Here is an 18296-nt window from a genome sequence, read left to right on the forward strand (position 1 = left end):
GAACCTCCGTCCTCACATCAGGCGGGATAAAATCACCATCCCTGCATATGCACAATAACCACGACAAGCGGGATCAAACCACCATCCTTGCCGGGACAAAACTCTTTCAACAAACCAAGTCCCTGGTATATAGTGCCTGGCTCACTTTTAATCTCATCATAGTCACTCTCATCCTTAATATTTCACCAGCCTTTTATCAGCAATTGTTACAACAATATACTCTCAAAAACATTTGATAATAGTATAAAAATCAATTCTTAAATATCATACCCAAGGTAGTCACCAAAACAATCATCGGCAGTCAAAATACAATCTTATTTTTAAAATATCAAATAAACTCGGAATTGCACAAACTTTATACCAATATGACCGTTTCAGATTAAGCTTTCTATTAAACCAAAAATCATAATTTTTCACTTATTTTAGTTTCGGAAATAGAAGAAAAACTGTGACTGCTCTGTAGTGCTTCAAAATCAGAAAACAGCAGCAGCATGTGATATTCAAAATTCAATATAAAATCCAAGTTAAATCCAATTACCTTAAAAATTAACATGATTCAACTTCACTCATCCAGGTTTCTTTTCCAATTGGTTCCAGGTCAATACCACTTTTAATGAGAAAGTTATGTAACTTGGAAGTTGAGTAATTTTCTGCAGAATTCTGTTTTAAAAGCCAATGAGCATATCCTCTTCCAAGTCTCATAATTCACTCAGTAAAACATGGACAGCCCTGAAATTTAAATTACATATGCTAAACTTAATTAATTTTTATATCCAATTGGTTGTACTTCAATACCAATTCAGAATCAAAAGTTATAAACTTTCAAAGTTACTGATTTAAGAGAACAGAATCTAGCTTGTACTGCATAACGTGTCATATTTCAAAAATCCATATCTTTAAAACTACAATTCCAAAAATTCTAAATTTTCATAAAATAAAAGTATTAGGACCAGAGTTTCATTTAAAATTGATTTTATTTTAAAATTCAAACTAGAGAATTTTCAATAGAGAAAACAAATTGCTGCTGTGTTAAGCATTCTGCAGAAAAATCAGATTTAACAACCACACTTCAAAAACTTACCATAAATCATAAACTTAACGAAAATGTCTCAAATTCACCAGTCCAGCTCCTTATATTTCCAAGCTTAATCTAGAATTGGTCCCATACAATTCCGATCATTACAAAATTAGTTATAGATTTTCAAAGTTTCTCACTTCGTTTTAAAATAATGCAGAAAATTAGATCCCGCGATTTAACTTTAAAAAATCATAACTAATATTCCAGTTAATACAAAACCTTCAAAATTGAATTTTAACAATCATACTTATTATAGTTTACTTAGCTCTTAATTTCTTATCAGTTCAAACATTATTGAGTTACTGGTTCACTTTCAAAATTGCCGTTTGACTTCAAAACTCATATTTTCAGCAAGTAGTTCAACATTTTAAGATTCAATCCTTCAAATATCCTCTAAACTCAATTCCAATCAATCACCAAGTCCACTACCGTTATGATAATTCACACTGATTACCTTCACTTACCTCATAGGGGTTTCCTCACCCTATTACGGCCTCCGACCCAATATCCAAATCAATTAACAATAAAATCAATAAATGCCATTCACTTCATAATGTCACAACAATTCTTAATCAACACACACATGTATATAGCCATTCACTATCCACAACAACAACTAATTTCAATCCACACCTATCCTAGGATCAACTAACCTAGGCATTCACATAACTTTACATAATGCCTACTCGAAACTCAAACCTGTACCTTGAATGTCGGCGGTTCCAACCCTTGAAGCCTTGCCTAGCTCAATCTCCAAGGTCCACCACCTAAATTTGCCAATCAAATTCTACTTCATATCAAATTCAGCCCCAAAAACTCTCTATTCCATATAATCTAGTCACAACAATATATCTCAACATTTATTCTAGGGTTCATACGTAAAATTAGGGACAATGAAGAGAGTTAAGCTTCTTTACCTTAACCCACACGAAATATAGGTGGAACTCACTAGGAATTCATGCTAGAGCATCCCTAAACAACCAAAATCACAAAAATTCAACAACTCCAAAACCAAAAATGTGAATCTGTAAGGAACAGAAAACTGGGCAAAAAACTGAGAGTTCTTTAACACAAATCTTAGACAGAATTGAAGAGAATGAGAAGAGCTACGCGTGACCGCAAACGGCTCGTCGATCGGAGTTCCGGATCAAAAGTTATGTGGAATTGAAATTTGAGTTGAAAGATGAGTTAGGGTTTGAGGTTTGCTGCTGCTCCTCAACGTGTTTCAAGTGAAATGAAGGGAAAGGAGGCTGCATTTGGTTTCTTATATGTTGGGCCATGGGCCAATTCAGCTCGGTCCAACCGGTTTGGCCCATTCGACCTAATTTTGGGCTAAATTCTTTAAAATTAGTGTCAAAATTTTTGTTTTAATTTCCTCTATCATATTAAACCATGAAAACCTCATTTCTCACTTTCTAGAATATATTTTAATTTATGGGTTAATTAGTCATTAATTAACCAAGTTTTACATTCTACCCACCTAAATAAAAATGTTGTCCTCAAAATTTGACCACTCTTAACCAACTCTGACTGATTCTTCCTCTCATGTATCACCACTTTCTATGTATGCTTCTCAAGGTCTATCCGACTCCAGGCAATCTTCATTAATGAAGCTTCCTCAATTCCCATAGTAAGATTTACGACTTACATAACCTATTCTCACTCTTTATAGAATGCAATTGATAACTCCATGCTACTAACGCCCCTTCCGATTCCATAAACCTAATTCATATTGAATGTTCCAAACTACTTTCATTGTGTCACTCTGATTATTAGCCATCCAGAAGCTAGCTATTTCTCTATGTTAACCAAAAGTCACATTGTTTCAATACTGAGGAGAGTCATTTCTCATATTTAACATTAAGCTCCTACATGTGCTATCTTACCCCGGTTCGACTCCGAGCGAACTTAACTAGCAGAACTTCTTTTCCTGCGACATCTCTCAACACCAGTCGGAACCTTACCACACTTAGCTCTCTAACCCTATATCAACACAACGGAGCATCAACCCTTCGCAACTGTATTACCATCCACTTTAGACTTAGATTAATTCGAAGCTTTTTCCGTAAAAATCGCCACTTCACAACTTCTAGCAACGGCGTATACTTATAGGTTTCACCTTTCGTGTCCACAAATCATGCTCTAAGGAAGTAACATTTCAATGGTTGAGTTTAAGAAATGGACGCAATGCCAAAATAAGCTCAAGTGCGTTCAAAGGAATACCAAGCCCAAAACAGAACAAACAATTCGAGTGGCATCCAACAAGAATCGGAAAGATGCTCAATGTTATGATCAAGTGAGGTCATAGAAAATAACGAAATGCACCAAAAAGAGAACTAAAGTAAATCCCAAGAAAGAAATTTACAAATTAAAATTCCTTTAACAAAAACAAAAAATTCATCGACTCGAAACATATCCCTGTTGGCTTTGGAAGAGTTTTGAGTTCTTGAATGGAGGTGGCTCAACTCAACATTGATCCCTCAAGGGTCGAAGGTTCTTATGATTATTTCAAAATGAGTTCGGACTCACATCAAAGAGTGCAAGTTTCATGCAAGGATATATGCAAATGAGGAATAGAATTGGAAATATTCAAATTATTTCCAAGAAAGAATTTGGAATAAAGAACTTCAATGCAACTAACAAAAGAAGAGATAGATCAGGTCACAAGGATTTTATTGGTACTCTCATTTATATAAAATCTCATGTCGCCATCAAGATCATTGTGCTTCCATAGCGTTACTTTAATTCGCTTGCCTTTAAGAATTTAATTATTTGCCCACATCAACCAAAAATCTTCTTAAGTTCTGCCAAATCTAACGGCAATACTCTACGTGGCACTATTAAATTTAATTCTAGGTGTGACACTAAGTTTGACACTTTTAGTTTTAAATTCTTATCTCTGTTACAAACTATGGATAAACATGGTGTTCCAATATCATAAAATGCAATTAGAATTTGGTTACCCATTTCACAATTACCTCATATTAGGGATTCTCATCCTTGTCACTAAGACCGACTCGCATCCTGGTCCTTCCTGTTGGGACAATGTCTAGAGACATGCCCAGGCAATCCGCAGTGGTAGCATAATCCAAGCCCAGCCATGCACGACATTTTCGGATGGTATCTTTTGCATCTCGGGCATCTCAAGTTCTCTTGGTGTAAGACCTAGAATCTTTGAAAAGTCTTTCTATGAGCAAGTCTCAAATCATATAGTTATTTATAGCCTTAATTTCAGAAATTATTTTATTAAAGATAATTAAGGCAAGTTTTGATTTATTGAATTTGAGATGAGTTATGATTATTATCCAATTTTATAATTATTAGATTATTTTCTATATTTGAATTATAAAGTTGATAGTTATGAAATAATAAGGATTTTGTATGATTTGGATTAGATAAGTAATATTTTAAATATTAATACTGCTATTTTGGAAAATAAAGAAATTAAGTATATTATTTCTAATTATTTGATTTGGGCATTTTATTAAAAGTAATTTGTAAAAATGGATGATCAAATAGTATTTTCTATATACAATTAGTGTTGGATTTAATTTGAATTTCAATTACTATATTATTTTCAATTTTTTATTTGAAATTACTAATTTGCCCCTAACCCTAATTTTTACTCAAAAAGAATGAAACCCTAAAACCCTAGCCAACACCCGTTTTTTCCCCATGACCCAGCAGCAGCAAACTACACGGTTTCCCCTTCCTCCATGACCAAAGAATCTAAAGCAAAGAGACAGGGGGAGACTGAGCTGCCGCGAAAGAAGGAAGGAGGAGAGGACGACTTGCGCAGACGTGCCGGCCTCACCGCCGCCATCGCGCCGTCACCTAACCGAGGATGGAGAAGACCGCCGCGCCACACTGCCTCACCACCATCGCAGCAGAGGGACCAAGGAGAGAGATAGCGACACATTCGAAGAGAGGAGGAGGGAGAGGAGGCCGCGCTGCCGCCGCGGTCCCTGTGCCGCCGCCGTTTGGTCCAGCAACGAGTTGCTGCCAGAACTGTGCAAGGAGAAACGACGCCGCCCCTTGCTGCGATCGAAGCTCGCTGCCGCCGCGTTGCTCCGGTCTGTCGCGCCGCCATTTTCGTCCAGGGAAGACCGCCGCTACACGGGCCGGAGGAACTCTTCCCGGTTGAGCTGCGCCGGCGCTTTTGGGGTTCAACCACCGTGCCCAGCCATGCTTGCGTCACTGGCGCCACCTCCGCCGAAGCTACCACCGTCAGAAAGGGGTTTCGACCACCGCAGGTGTCGCTGCTGGAAAAAGGGAGCTGCGTCTCTGTGATTCTGACCACCGGGAGTGGTTTTGTGACTTTCGGGAGCACCGTCGGAGCTTTTGGCAGCTTTTGCCGTCGTCGAAAAATTCTATCGGTAAGGGTTTTACGTTGGTTCTCCTTTCCGTTGAGTTTCTGGGAACCTCATTGCCACTGCATATGGTTTAGGTCATCGCTGCCGCTTGAGGTGGCTGCCAGGCTGCCGCCAAACCGATTCAGAGACTGTCGCTGTTTCGATTCAGCCACACTTTCTATGTTTCGGTAAGCGTTTTCGATTTGAAAGCCCTTTAGTTACCGTTCTGTTATCATACGCTGAGGTTGTGGCATTAATTTCTATGAGATTGAGTTTGGTTGTTGTATGTTGCGATTAGAGTTGTTGAGACTATTGCGAAAGTGGCTTGGAGCTGAGATTTTGGCTATCGAAATTGTGATTGTGGATTTCGGGTCGAGGCGGAAAGGATTCTGTGACACGTTTGAGTTATGGATTTGCGTTTTGAGGTAGGGGCGCTTTCCAAAAACTGTGTTTTATGTATTGGAGTTATTACATATGGATACTGATGTGAGATATTGTGTATTTGGTGATTGTATCTGCCTTATGTATTGTTTGATTGACTCAAATGATTATGGATGTTTGTTTGGCTGAATTGTTGTGCGGCTTTGTGAAATGTAATCTTTTGAAGTTGATTATTTAAAGATTTGAAATGAGTTTAATCCGTTGAGAATTGATTTGAATTGAGTCAATTATTTTGATGATGTGATAGATAGAATACTCTTGAAATTCAGCCTGGGTTGCTTTAATTGATTTGGTTTTGATAAATGATTTGTTGCTGAACCGATTCTTTTAAACTTTGGAAATGAGTTAAATCGGTTGATATTGAGTTGAATTTGAAATGGTTTCCTTGAGATATGCCACTGAGGCGACTGTTGGATTTAGCTTGCTTTTGAATTGATTTCTGATTTTGAGCTGTTGAAAAGGAATGAGAAACGGTTTAGTTGGGACCCGAACCGAGTGGCAAAAGTCCAAGTTTTAGGAGAGATGCTGCCGGAATTTCTATAAAATCCGAGTCTTTATTGAAATGTTGTCTGGAAAAATGATGAGTTAAAGACTTCAACTATCATATTTGAATTATCAAGAATGGGATGATTCATGCTTTTGAAATGAGTTATTAAAGAGGAAATTATGATTTAGTCTTGCTTTTTAAGAAAGGCATGATATCTCTTTCAGGAGAAAGTTATTTAGATGAAACATATGTTTTAAAGCTGTTTTAAATGTGACAAGGGTATTGCCTTTGAATTTGACTTGAGGGTCTCAATCAGAAGAGTTTCAATGACTTTGAAAGAACCTAAATGTTTATTGACAAGTTTCATTTTGAAATGTTTTGAGAAAGGTTTTAAGTACTCTTTGAATTCTGAATTCTTGCAAGACTAAAGCAATTTTGAACCGTTGAAACGTTCTAGAATTTATCATGGGGTTGAAGTTGGTTTTGCCTAAGTAAAGGAAACGGATTTTGAAAGGAGTGAATGATTATATGACTCGGTTTGGCTTAGATCCTATTTTATTACTCAAATCAGGAAGCCAAGGTTTTTAATGAATTTAAATAAACTTGGCGAAATGAGTTATGTTATTCTCCCCTAAAGACTTGGGACTCTGCCGGAAAAATTTTGTTATAAAATCCCACTGTTGGATGGGTGATTCTGAATGCTTTGAATTAAATCCTTAACTTGCCATGGGTTTGGAAGTTTTGGAAAGAGAATGCCGAGAGTGTCTTTGTTTTAAAAAAGGGAACTCACTTTGAGTAAATTTGGCTTATGAGCCTGAGATGATTTGAGAAATGAGATCTTTAAAGCCAAGGCTGAAAAGAGTTGAAATTTGATTTCAAAGTGAAATGAATTGAGAAAAAGTGATTTGTGGCTTAAGTGCCGATTTTATGAACTTTGATGATGTTGAATGGTGGAAGTGCTATTTGTTATGAGCCGGAATGGCTGTGTATGGTATTGAATTATGGCTGATATCCGAATGAGTTATAAGCCGTATGGCTGGCTATGAATTATGAATTTAAGGCGAAGGGCTGTATTTATTGATAAGTTAGTTGGTTCTGGATTGAATCGTGAGCCAGATGGCTGAGATGGATGGTGATCCATGGTTGAATATAAATGCATGTATGCAATTGAATGAATTATGAATTTAAGTCGAATGGCTGAGATGAATGTCGTAAGCGAGTATGTTTGTGTTTTCTCTCTGGTTGTAAGGGTGACAGGGCACCGATACCCTCTAATGGCGACAGGGCACAGATACCCTCTAATGATATTAATGCGCAACAGAGAGACTGTGCCCGGGTTAGTGGTGCACGAAATTGTGATCATCAATGGCGCCATCAACATGGTACACTCCATTGCAATCTCAACACTTTATCACAACTTCACACAACTAACCAGCAAGTGCACTGGGTCATCCAAGTAATAAACCTTACGCGAGTAAGGGTCGATCCCACGGATATTGTTGGTATGAAGCAAGCTATGGTCACCTTGTAAATCTCAGTCAGGCGGATTCAAATGGTTATGGATGATTGATAACTAAAAGATAAAATAAGGATAGAGATACTTATGTAATTTATTGGTGAGAATTTCAGATAAGCGTATGGAGATGCTTTGTCCCTTCCGTCTCTCTGCTTTCCTACTGTCTTCATCCAATCCTTCTTACTCCTTTCTATGGCAAGCTGTATGTTGGGCATCACCGTTGTCAGTGGCTACAGTCCCATCCTCTCAGTGAAAATGGTCCAAATGCTCTGTCACAGCATGGCTAATCATCTGTCGGTTCTCAATCAGGTTGGAATAGAATCCATTGATTCTTTTGCGTCTGTCACTAACGCCCAGCCTTCAGGAGTTTGAAGCTCATCACAGTCATTCAATCCTTGAATCCTACTCAGAATACCACAGACAAGGTTTAGACCTTCCGGATTCTCTTGAATGCCGCCATCAGTTCTAGCTTATACCACGAAGATTCCGATTAAGGAATCCAAGAGATAAACATTCAAGCCTTGTTTGCTTGTAGAACGGGAGTGGTTGTCAGGCACGCGTTCATAAGTGAGAATGATGATGAGCGTCACATAATTATCACATTCATCATGTTCTTGGGTGCGAATGAATATCTTAGAACAAGGATAAGCTGAATTGAATAGAAGAACAATAGTAATTGTATTAATACTCGAGGTACAGCAGAGCTCCACACCTTAATCTATGGTGTGTAGAAACTCCACCGTTGAAAATACATAAGAACAAGGTTCAGGCATGGCCGTGAGGCCAGCCTTCCAATGATCTAAGAACTAGACGTCCAAAGATGATCAAAAGACCTAAAATGATCCAAAGATGATCAAAAGATCTTAAATGATCCCAAGATGAGAATACAATAGTAAAAGGTCCTATTTGTAGAGAACTAGTAGTCTAGGGTTTACAGAAATGAGTAAATGACATAAAAATCCACTTCCGGGCCCACTTGGTGTGTGCTTGGGCTGAGCATTGAAGCATTTTCGTGTAGAGACTTTTCTTGGAGTTAAACGCCAGCTTTTATGCCATTTTGGGCGTTTAACTCCCATTCTTGTGCCAGTTCCGGCGTTTAACGCCGGGCAATTTTGAGCTGATTTTGAACGCCAGTTTGGGCCATCAAATCTCGGGCAAAGTATGGACTATTATATATTGCTAGAAAGCCCAGAATGTCTACTTTCCAACGCCGTTGAGAGCGCGCCAATTGAGCTTCTGTAGCTCCAGAAAATCCACTTCGAGTGCAGGGAGGTCAGAATCCAACAGCATCTGTAGTCCTTTTCAGCCTCTGAATTAGATTTTTGCTCAGGTGCCTCAATTTCAGCCAGAAAATACCTGAAATCACAGAAAAACACACAAACTCATAGTAAAGTCCAGAAAAGTGAATTTTAACTAAAAACTAATAAAAATATAATAAAAACTAACTAAAACATACTAAAAACATACTAAAAACAATGCCAAAAAGTGTATAAATTATCCGCTCATCACAACACCAAACTTAAATTGTTGCTTGTCCCCAAGCAACTGAAAATCAAATAAGATAAAAAGAAGAGAATATGCAATGAATTCCAAAAACATCTATGAAGATCAATATTAATTAGATGAGCAGGGCTTTTAGCTTTTTACCTCTGAACAGTTTTGGCATCTTACTCTATTCTTTGAAATTCAGAATGATTGACTTCTATAGGAACTCAGAATCCAGATAGTGTTATTGATTCTCCTAGTTAAGTATGATGATTCTTGAACACAGCTATTTTATGAGTCTTGGCCGTGGCCCAAAGCACTCTGTCTTCCAGTATTACCACCGGATACATACATGCCACAGACACATAACTGGGTGAACCTTTTTAGATTGTGACTCAGCTTTGCTAGAGTCCCCAATTAGAGGTGTCCAGGGTTCTTAAGCACACTCTTTTTGCCTTGGATCACAACTTTATTTCTTTTTCTTCCTTTTTTTTCTTTTTTTTCTTTCTCCCTTTTTTCGTTTTTTTTTGTATTCACTGCTTTTTCTTGCTTCAAGAATCATTTTTATGATTTTTCAGATCCTCAGTAACATGTCTCCTTTTTCATCATTCTTTCAAGAGCCAACATTCATGAACAACAAATTCAAAAGACATATGCACTGTTCAAGCATACATTCAGAAGTCAAAAGTATTGCCACAACATCAAAATAATTAATCTGTTATAAAATTCAAAATTCATGCAATTCTTCTTTTTTTCAAGTAAGAACATTTTTCATTTAAGAAAGGTGATGGATTCATAGGACATTCATAACTTTAAGGCATAGACACTAAGACACTAATGATCATGAGACACAAACATAGATAAACATAAGCATAAAAATTTGAAAAACAGGAAAATAAAGAACAAGGAGATTAAAGAACGGGTCCACCTTAGTGATGGCGACTTGTTCTTCCTCTTGAAGATCTTATGGAGTGCTTGAGCTCCTCAATGTCTCTTCCTTGCCTTTGTTGCTCCTCTCTCATGATTCTTTGATCTTCTCTAATTTCATGGAGGAAGATGGAATGTTCTTGGTGCTATTCAGTTAATAGGAATAGGATGAGTAGAAAAAGAAAGAAAAAAAAGATGAAAAAAACCTAATGGATTTCCAATTTATGCAAAATGCTTTGAGCCGAAGACAAAGATACTTAATTTATTGCATAAACATAATATATCTATCTTATTTTTCTTTTTTATTATATCCATAAAGTTCTATATTCTAATCGATTAGATATATCTTATCTATTAGATATATATTAGAGTCTAGAAATGTAGAGTATATAAATAAATGGATATGGAATAGTTAAATTGGAGTATTTCAATAAAGAGAAATAGAAAAAATTGAATTAATAATTTAATAATTTTTCTAAAAAATTAGAAAGAATCCATGTTGGAACTCAATTCTCCTAGGGAGGTGTTGATTTGCTCCCGATAGTTTTGTGGAGGAAAGTGCATCCCTTGAGGTATCTCAGGGATTTCATGATGAGTGGGATCTCTTGTTTGCTCCATCCTTTTCTTAGTGATGGGCTTGTCCTCATCAATGGGGATGTCTCCCTCTATGTCAATTCCAACTGAATAACAGAGGTGACAAATGAGATGAGGAAAGGCTAACCATGCCAAGGTAGAGGACTTGTCCGCCACCTTATAAAGTTCTTGGGCTATAACCTCATGAACTTCTACTTCCTCTCCAATCATGATGCTATGAATCATGATGGCCCGGTCTATAGTAACTTCAGACCGATTGCTAGTGGGAATGATTGAGTGTTGGATAAACTCCAACCATCCCCTAGCCACGGGCTTGAGGTCATGCCTTCTCAATTGAACCGGCTTCCCTCTTGAATCTCTCTTCCATTGAGCGCCCTCTTCACAAATGTCTATGAGGACTTGGTCCAACCTTTGATCAAAGTTGACCCTTCTAGTGTAAGGGTGTTCATCTCCTTGCATCATGGGTAAGTTGAATGCCAACCTTACATTTTTCGGACTACAATCTAAGCATTTCCCCCGAACCATTGTAAGCCAATTCTTTGGGTTCGGGTTCACACTTTGATCATGGCTCTTGGTGATCCATGCATTGGCATAGAACTCCTGAACCATTAAGATTCCGACTTGTTGAATGGGGTTGGTAAGAACTTCCCAACCTCTTTTTTGGATCTCATGTCAGATCTCCGGATATTCACTCTTTTGAGTTTGAAAGGGACCTCGGGGATCACCTTCTTCATGGCCACAACTTCATAGAAGTGGTCTTGATGCACCCTTGAGATGAATCTCTCCATCTCCCATGACTCGGAGGTGGAAGCTTTTGCCTTCCCTTTCCTCTTTCTAGAGGTTTCTCCGGCCTTGGATGCCATAAATGGTTATGGAAAAACAAAAAGCAATGCTTTTACCATACCAAACTTAAAAGTTTGCTCGTCCTCGAGCAAAAGAAGAAAGAAGAGAGTAGAAGAAGAAGAAATAGAGGAGATGGAGATGGCTTTGTGGTTCGGCCAAAGGGGGAGAAGTAGTGTTTAGGTTGTGTGAAAATGAAGGAGTGAAGATGGGTTTATATAAGGGTGGAGAGAGGGGTATGGTTCGGTTATGAATGGGTGGGTTTGGGAGGGAAAGTGGTTTGAATTTGAATGGTGAGGTAGGTGAGGTTTTATGAAGGATGGATGTGAGTGGTGAAGAGGATAGTGGGATTTGATAGGTGAGGGATTTTTGGGGAAGAGTGGTTGAGGTGATTGGTGAATGGGTGAAGAAGAAGAGAGAGGGTGGTGGGGTAGGTGGGGATCCTGTGGGGTCCACAGATCCTGAGGTGTTAAGAAAAATTCATCCCTGCACCAAGTGGCGAGCAAAAATGCTCTTTATGCCAATTCTGGCGTTAAACGCCGGGCTGGTGCCCATTTCTGGCGTTTAACGCCAGCTTCTTGCCCTTTTCTGGCATTTAACGCCAGTCTGGTACCCCTTTCTGGCGTTAAACACCCATTTGCTGCCCTTACTGGTGTTTAAACGCCAGCAAGATCTTCCTCCAGGGTGTGCTATTTTTCTTTCTATTTTTCATTCTGTTTTTGCTTTTTCAATTGATTTTGTGATTTCCCATGATCATCAACCTACAGAAAACATAAAATACAAAGGAAAATAGATAAATATAACATTGGGTTACCTCCCAACAAGCACTTCTTTAATGTCAGTAGCTTGACAGAGGGCTCTCATGGAGCCTCACAAATACTCAGAGCAATGTTGGAACCTCCCAACACCAAACTTAGAGTTTGAATGTGGGGGTTCAACACCAAACTTAGAAGTTGGTTGTGGCCTCCCAACACCAAACTTAGAGTTTGACTGTGGGGGCTCTGTTTGACTCTGTTTTTAGAGAAGCTCTTCAGGCTTCCTCTCCATGGTGACAGAGGGATATCCTTGAGCCTTAAACACAAAGGGTTCTTCATTCACTTGAATGATCAATTCTCCTCTGTCCACATCAATCACAGCCCTTGCTGTTGCTAGGAAGGGTCTGCCAAGGATGATGGACTCATCCATGCACTTCCCAGTCTCTAGGACTATAAAATCAGCAGGGATGTAATGGTCTTCAATCTTTACCAGAACATCCTCTACAAGCCCATAAGCTTGTTTTCTTGAATTGTCTGCCATCTCTAGTAAGATTCTTGCAGCTTGTACCTCAAAGATCCCTAGCTTCTCCATTACAGAGAGAGGCATGAGGTTTACACTTGACCCTAAGTCACACAGAGCCTTCTTAAAGGTCATGGTGCCTATGGTACAAGGTATTGAGAATTTCCCAGGATCCTGTCTCTTTTGAGGTAATCTCTGCCTAGACAAGTCATCCAGTTCTTTGGTGAGCAAAAGGGGTTCATCCTCCTAAGTCTCATTACCAAATAACTTGTCATTTAGCTTCATGATTGATCTGAAGTATTTGGCAACTTGCTCTTCAGTGACATACTCATCCTCTTCAGAGGAAGAATACTCATCAGAGCTCATGAATGGCAGAAGTAAATCCAATGGAATCTCTATGGTCTCATTCTGAGCCTCAGATTCCCATGGTTCCTCATTAGGGAACACATTGGAGGCCAGTGGACGTCCATTGAGGTCTTCCTCAGTGGCGTTCACTGCCTCTTCCTCCTCTCCAAATTCGGCCATGTGGGTCATGTTAATGGCCTTGCATTCTCCTTTTGGATTCTCTTCTGTATTGCTTGGAAGAGTACTAGGAGGGAGTTCAGTAATTTTCTTGCTCAGCTGTCCCACTTGTGCCTCCAAGTTTCTAATGGAGGACCTTGTTTCAATCATGAAACTTTGAGTGATTTTGATTAGATCAGAGAACATGGTTGCTAAGTCAGAGTGGCTCTGCTTAGAATTCTCTGTCTGTTGCTGAGAAGATGATGGAAAAGGCTTGCCATTGCTAAACCTGTTTCTTCCACCATTATTTTTGTTAAAACCTTGTTGAGGTCTCTGTTGATCCTTCTATGAGAGATTTGGATGATTTCTCCATGAAGAATTATAGGTGTTTACATAGGGTTCTCCCATGTAATTCACCTCTTCCATTGAAGGGTTCTCAAGATCATAAGCTTCTTCTTCAGATGAAGCATCCTTAGTACTACCTGGTGCAGCTTGCATTCCAGACAGACTTTGAGAAATCAAATTGACTTGCTGAGTCAATATTTTGTTCTGAGCCAGAATGACATTCAGAGTATCAATCTCAAGAACTCCTTTCTTCTGATTCGTCCCATTGTTCACAGGATTCCTTTCAGAAGTGTACATGAATTGGTTATTTGTAACCATTTCAATGAGCTCTTGAGCTTCTGTAGGCGTCTTCTTCAGATGAAGAGATCCTCCAGCAGAGCTGTCCAATGACATCTTGGACAGTTCAGACAGACCATCATAGAAGATACCTATGATGCTCCATTCAGAAAGCATGTCAGAAGGACACTTTCTGATCAATTGTTTGTATCTTTCCCAAGCTTCATAGAGGGATTCACCTTCCTTCTGTTTGAAGGTTTGGACTTCCACTCTAAGCTTACTCAATTTTTGAGGTGGAAAGAACTTTGCCAAGAAGGCATTGACTAGCTTTTTCCAATAGTTCAGGCTTTCTTTAGGTTGTGAGTCCAACCATATCCTAGCTCTGTCTCTTACAGCAAAAGGGAATAGCATAAGTCTATAGACCTCAGGGTCAACTCCATTAGTCTTGACAGTGTCACAGATTTGCAAGAATTCAGCTAAAAACTGATGAGGATCTTCCAATGGAAGTCCATGGAACTTGCAATTCTGTTGCATTAGAGAAACTAATTGAGGCTTAAGCTCAAAGTTGTTTGCTCCAATGGCAGGGATAGAGATGCTTCTCCCATAGAAGTCGGGAGTAGGTGCAGTAAAGTCACCCAGCACCTTCCTTGAATTGTTGGCATTGTTGTTGTTTTCGGCTGCCATGTCTTCTTCTTTGAAGATTTCTGTTTGATCCTCTATAGAGAGTTGTGCCTTAGCTTCTCTTAGCTTTCGCTTCAAGGTCCTTTCAGGTTTAGGGTCAGCCTCAACAAGAATGCTTTTGTCTTTGCTACTGCTCATATGAAAGAGAAGAGAACAAGAAAATATGGAATCCTCTATGTCACAGTATAGAGATTTCTTGAGGTGTCAGAGGAAAAGAAAATTAGAAGGAAGAGGTAGAAGAATTCGAACTTATCAAGTATGATGGAGTTCGAATTGTGCATTGAGGAGGAGTGTTAGTCCATAAATAGAAGGATGTGAGAAGAGGGGAAGAAATTTTCAAAAATTAAGTAAAAGATTTTAAAAACATTTTGAAAAAAAACTTAATTGATTTTCGAAAACTAGCAGTGAAAAAGAAATCAAGTGATTTTTGAAAGAGATTTTGAAATTATAAATCAAAAAGATATGATTGAAAACTATTTTAAAAAAGATGTGATTAAAAAGATATGATTGAAAAGATATAGTTTGAGAAGATATGATTTGAAAAACAATTTAAAAAGATTTGATTTTGAAAAAATTTTGAAAACTTGAAAAAAAATTTGCATTAAAAACAAAATCTTCCCTCTTGTGCCATCCTGGCATTAAACGCCCAGAATGGTATCCATTCTGGCGTTTAACGCCCAAAACACTACCCTTTTGGGCATTAAACGCCCAACCAGGCACCCTGGCTGGCGTTTAAACGCCAGTTTTCCTTCCTCACTGGGCGTTTTGAACGCCCAGCTTTTTCTGTGTAATTCCTCTGCTGAATGTTCTGAATCTTCAATTCTCTGTATTATTGACTTGAAAAGACACAAATTAAAAATTTTTTTGGATTTTTAATAATGAGGAATAATCAAAATGCAACTAAAATCAAATAAACAATGCATGCAAGACACCAAACTTAGAAGTTTGTATACTACTGACACTAACAAAATGAGAATGCATATGAGAAACAACAAAACACTCAAGTCAAGAGAATTTAAAGATCAGAGCAAGAAATTATCAAGAATATCTTAAAGATCAATTAAGACACATGAAAGAATGCAAGAAGAACAGAAACATGCAATTGACACCAAACTTAAAATGAGACACTAGACTCAACAAGAAACATACAATATTTTTGGTTTTTATGATTTTGTAATTTTTTTTTTGGATTTTTCGAAAATTGAGTGAAAAATAAAGTAAGGATATCAAAATTCCTAATGAGAATTCCAGGAATCATGCAATGTTAGTTTAAAGCTTCAGTCTAAAGAAATTAGACATGGCTAGCCAAGCTTCAGCAGGACATTACATTCAAGAGCTAAATTGATGAGAATCAATCAGCTTTGGTGATGATAAGAACATCACCTTGAAACACTATAATTCATTCTTAAGAACTTTGAAGAAAAATACCTAATCTAAGCAACAAGATGAACCGTCAGTTGTCCAAACTCAAACAATCCCCGGCAACGGCGCCAAAAACTTGGTGCACGAAATTGTGATCATCAATGGCACCATCAACATGGTACGCTCCATTGCAATCTCAATACTTTATCACAACTTCGCACAACTAACCAGCAAGTGCACTGGGTCGTCCAAGTAATAAACCTTACGCGAGTAAGGGTCGATCCCACGGATATTGTTGGTATGAAGCAAGCTATGGTCACCTTGTAAATCTCAGTCAGGCGGATTCAAATGGTTATGGATGATTGATAACTAAAAGATAAAATAAGGATAGAGATACTTATGTAATTTATTGGTGAGAATTTCAGATAAGCGTATGGGGATGCTTTGTCCCTTCCGTCTCTCTGCTTTCCTACTGTCTTCATCCAATCCTTCTTACTCCTTTCTATTGCAAGCTGTATGTTGGGCATCACCGTTGTCAGTGGCTACAGTCCCATCCTCTCAGTGAAAATGGTCCAAATGCTCTGTCACAGCATGGCTAATCATCTGTCGGTTCTCAATCAGGTTGGAATAGAATCCATTGATTCTTTTGCGTCTGTCACTAACGCCCAGCCTTCAGGAGTTTGAAGCTCGTCACAGTCATTCAATCCTTGAATCCTACTCAGAATACCACAGACAAGGTTTAGACCTTCCGGATTCTCTTGAATGCCGCCATCAGTTCTAACTTATACCACGAAGATTCCGATTAAGGAATCCAAGAGATAAACATTCAAGCCTTGTTTGCTTGTAGAACGGGAGTGGTTGTCAGGCACGCGTTCATAAGTGAGAATGATGATGAGCGTCATATAATCATCACATTCATCATGTTCTTGGGTGCGAATGAATATCTTAGAACAAGGATAAGCTGAATTGAATAGAAGAACAATAATAATTGCATTAATACTCGAGGTACAGCAGAGCTCCACACCTTAATCTATGGTGTGTAGAAACTCCACCGTTGAAAATACATAAGAACAAGGTTCAGGCATGGCCGTGAGGCCAGCCTCCCAATGATCTAAGAACTAGACGTCTAAAGATGATCAAAAGATCTAAAATGATCCAAAGATGATCAAAAGATCTAACATGATTCCAAGATGAGAATACAATAGTAAAATGTCCTATTTGTAGAGAACTAGTAGCTTAGGGTTTACAGAAATGAGTAAATGACATAAAAATCCACTTCCGGGCCCACTTGGTGTGTGCTTGGGCTGAGCATTGAAGCATTTTCGTGTAGAGACTTTTCTTGGAGTTAAACACCAGCTTTTATGCCATTTTGGGTGTTTAACTCCCATTCTTGTGCTAGTTCCGGCGTTTAACGCCGGGCAGTTTTGAGCTGATTTGGAACGCCGGTTTGGGCCATCAAATCTCGGACAAAGTATGTCTACTTTCCAACGCCGTTGAGAAAGCGCCAATTGGGTTTCTGTAGCTCCAGAAAATCCCCTTCGAGTGCAGGGAGGTCAGAATCCAACAGCATCTGCAGTCCTTTTCAGCCTCTGAATCAGATTTTTGCTTAGGTCCCTCAATTTCAGCCAGAAAATACCTGAAATCACAGAAAAACACACAAACTCATAGTAAAGTCCAGAAAAGTGAATTTTAACTAAAAACTAATAAAAATATAATAAAAACTAACTAAAATATACTAAAAATATACTAAAAACAATGCCAAAAAGCGTATAAATTATCCGCTCATCAGTTAGCTACCGGACACGTCGGGTTGGCTTGGTAACCGACAGATGATATCATCAACCACTAGGGACAGGCATGCATCATATGCATCTATGTGACATTATTTGGGTGTGCATACTGTACGTGGTTTGCCTATGTGATTAACTGTTAATTGTTCTACTTGCAATAATTGTTTGTTTGTGCTTGCATCTTCCTATTTGTGATTGCTACTGAGACTCTGTTGGACTGTGGTGATTTGTTGATGGTTGGATTGTTTGGGCCTAGGGCCGTGGATGGAATGAGATGAACCGATGGTTGATTTCGGTTTTGTGTTTCTGGTTTGGAATAAAATATGAAAGGCTATTTTGGTTCGGC

General features: G+C 38.5%; 1 non-coding gene across 1 annotated transcript; it reads left to right on the top strand.

The window, feature by feature from the left end:
- The first annotated feature begins 14288 nt into the window (after nt 1-14288).
- Nucleotides 14289-14396, top strand: LOC130937615 (small nucleolar RNA R71). The gene has a single exon (XR_009068826.1). It is a non-coding gene; the product is annotated as a small nucleolar RNA R71 (small nucleolar RNA).
- The last annotated feature ends 3900 nt before the right edge of the window (nt 14397-18296 follow it).

The sequence above is a fragment of the Arachis stenosperma genome, chromosome 6 (genome assembly GCF_014773155.1).
Source record: "Arachis stenosperma cultivar V10309 chromosome 6, arast.V10309.gnm1.PFL2, whole genome shotgun sequence".
Lineage (NCBI taxonomy): Eukaryota > Viridiplantae > Streptophyta > Magnoliopsida > Fabales > Fabaceae > Arachis > Arachis stenosperma.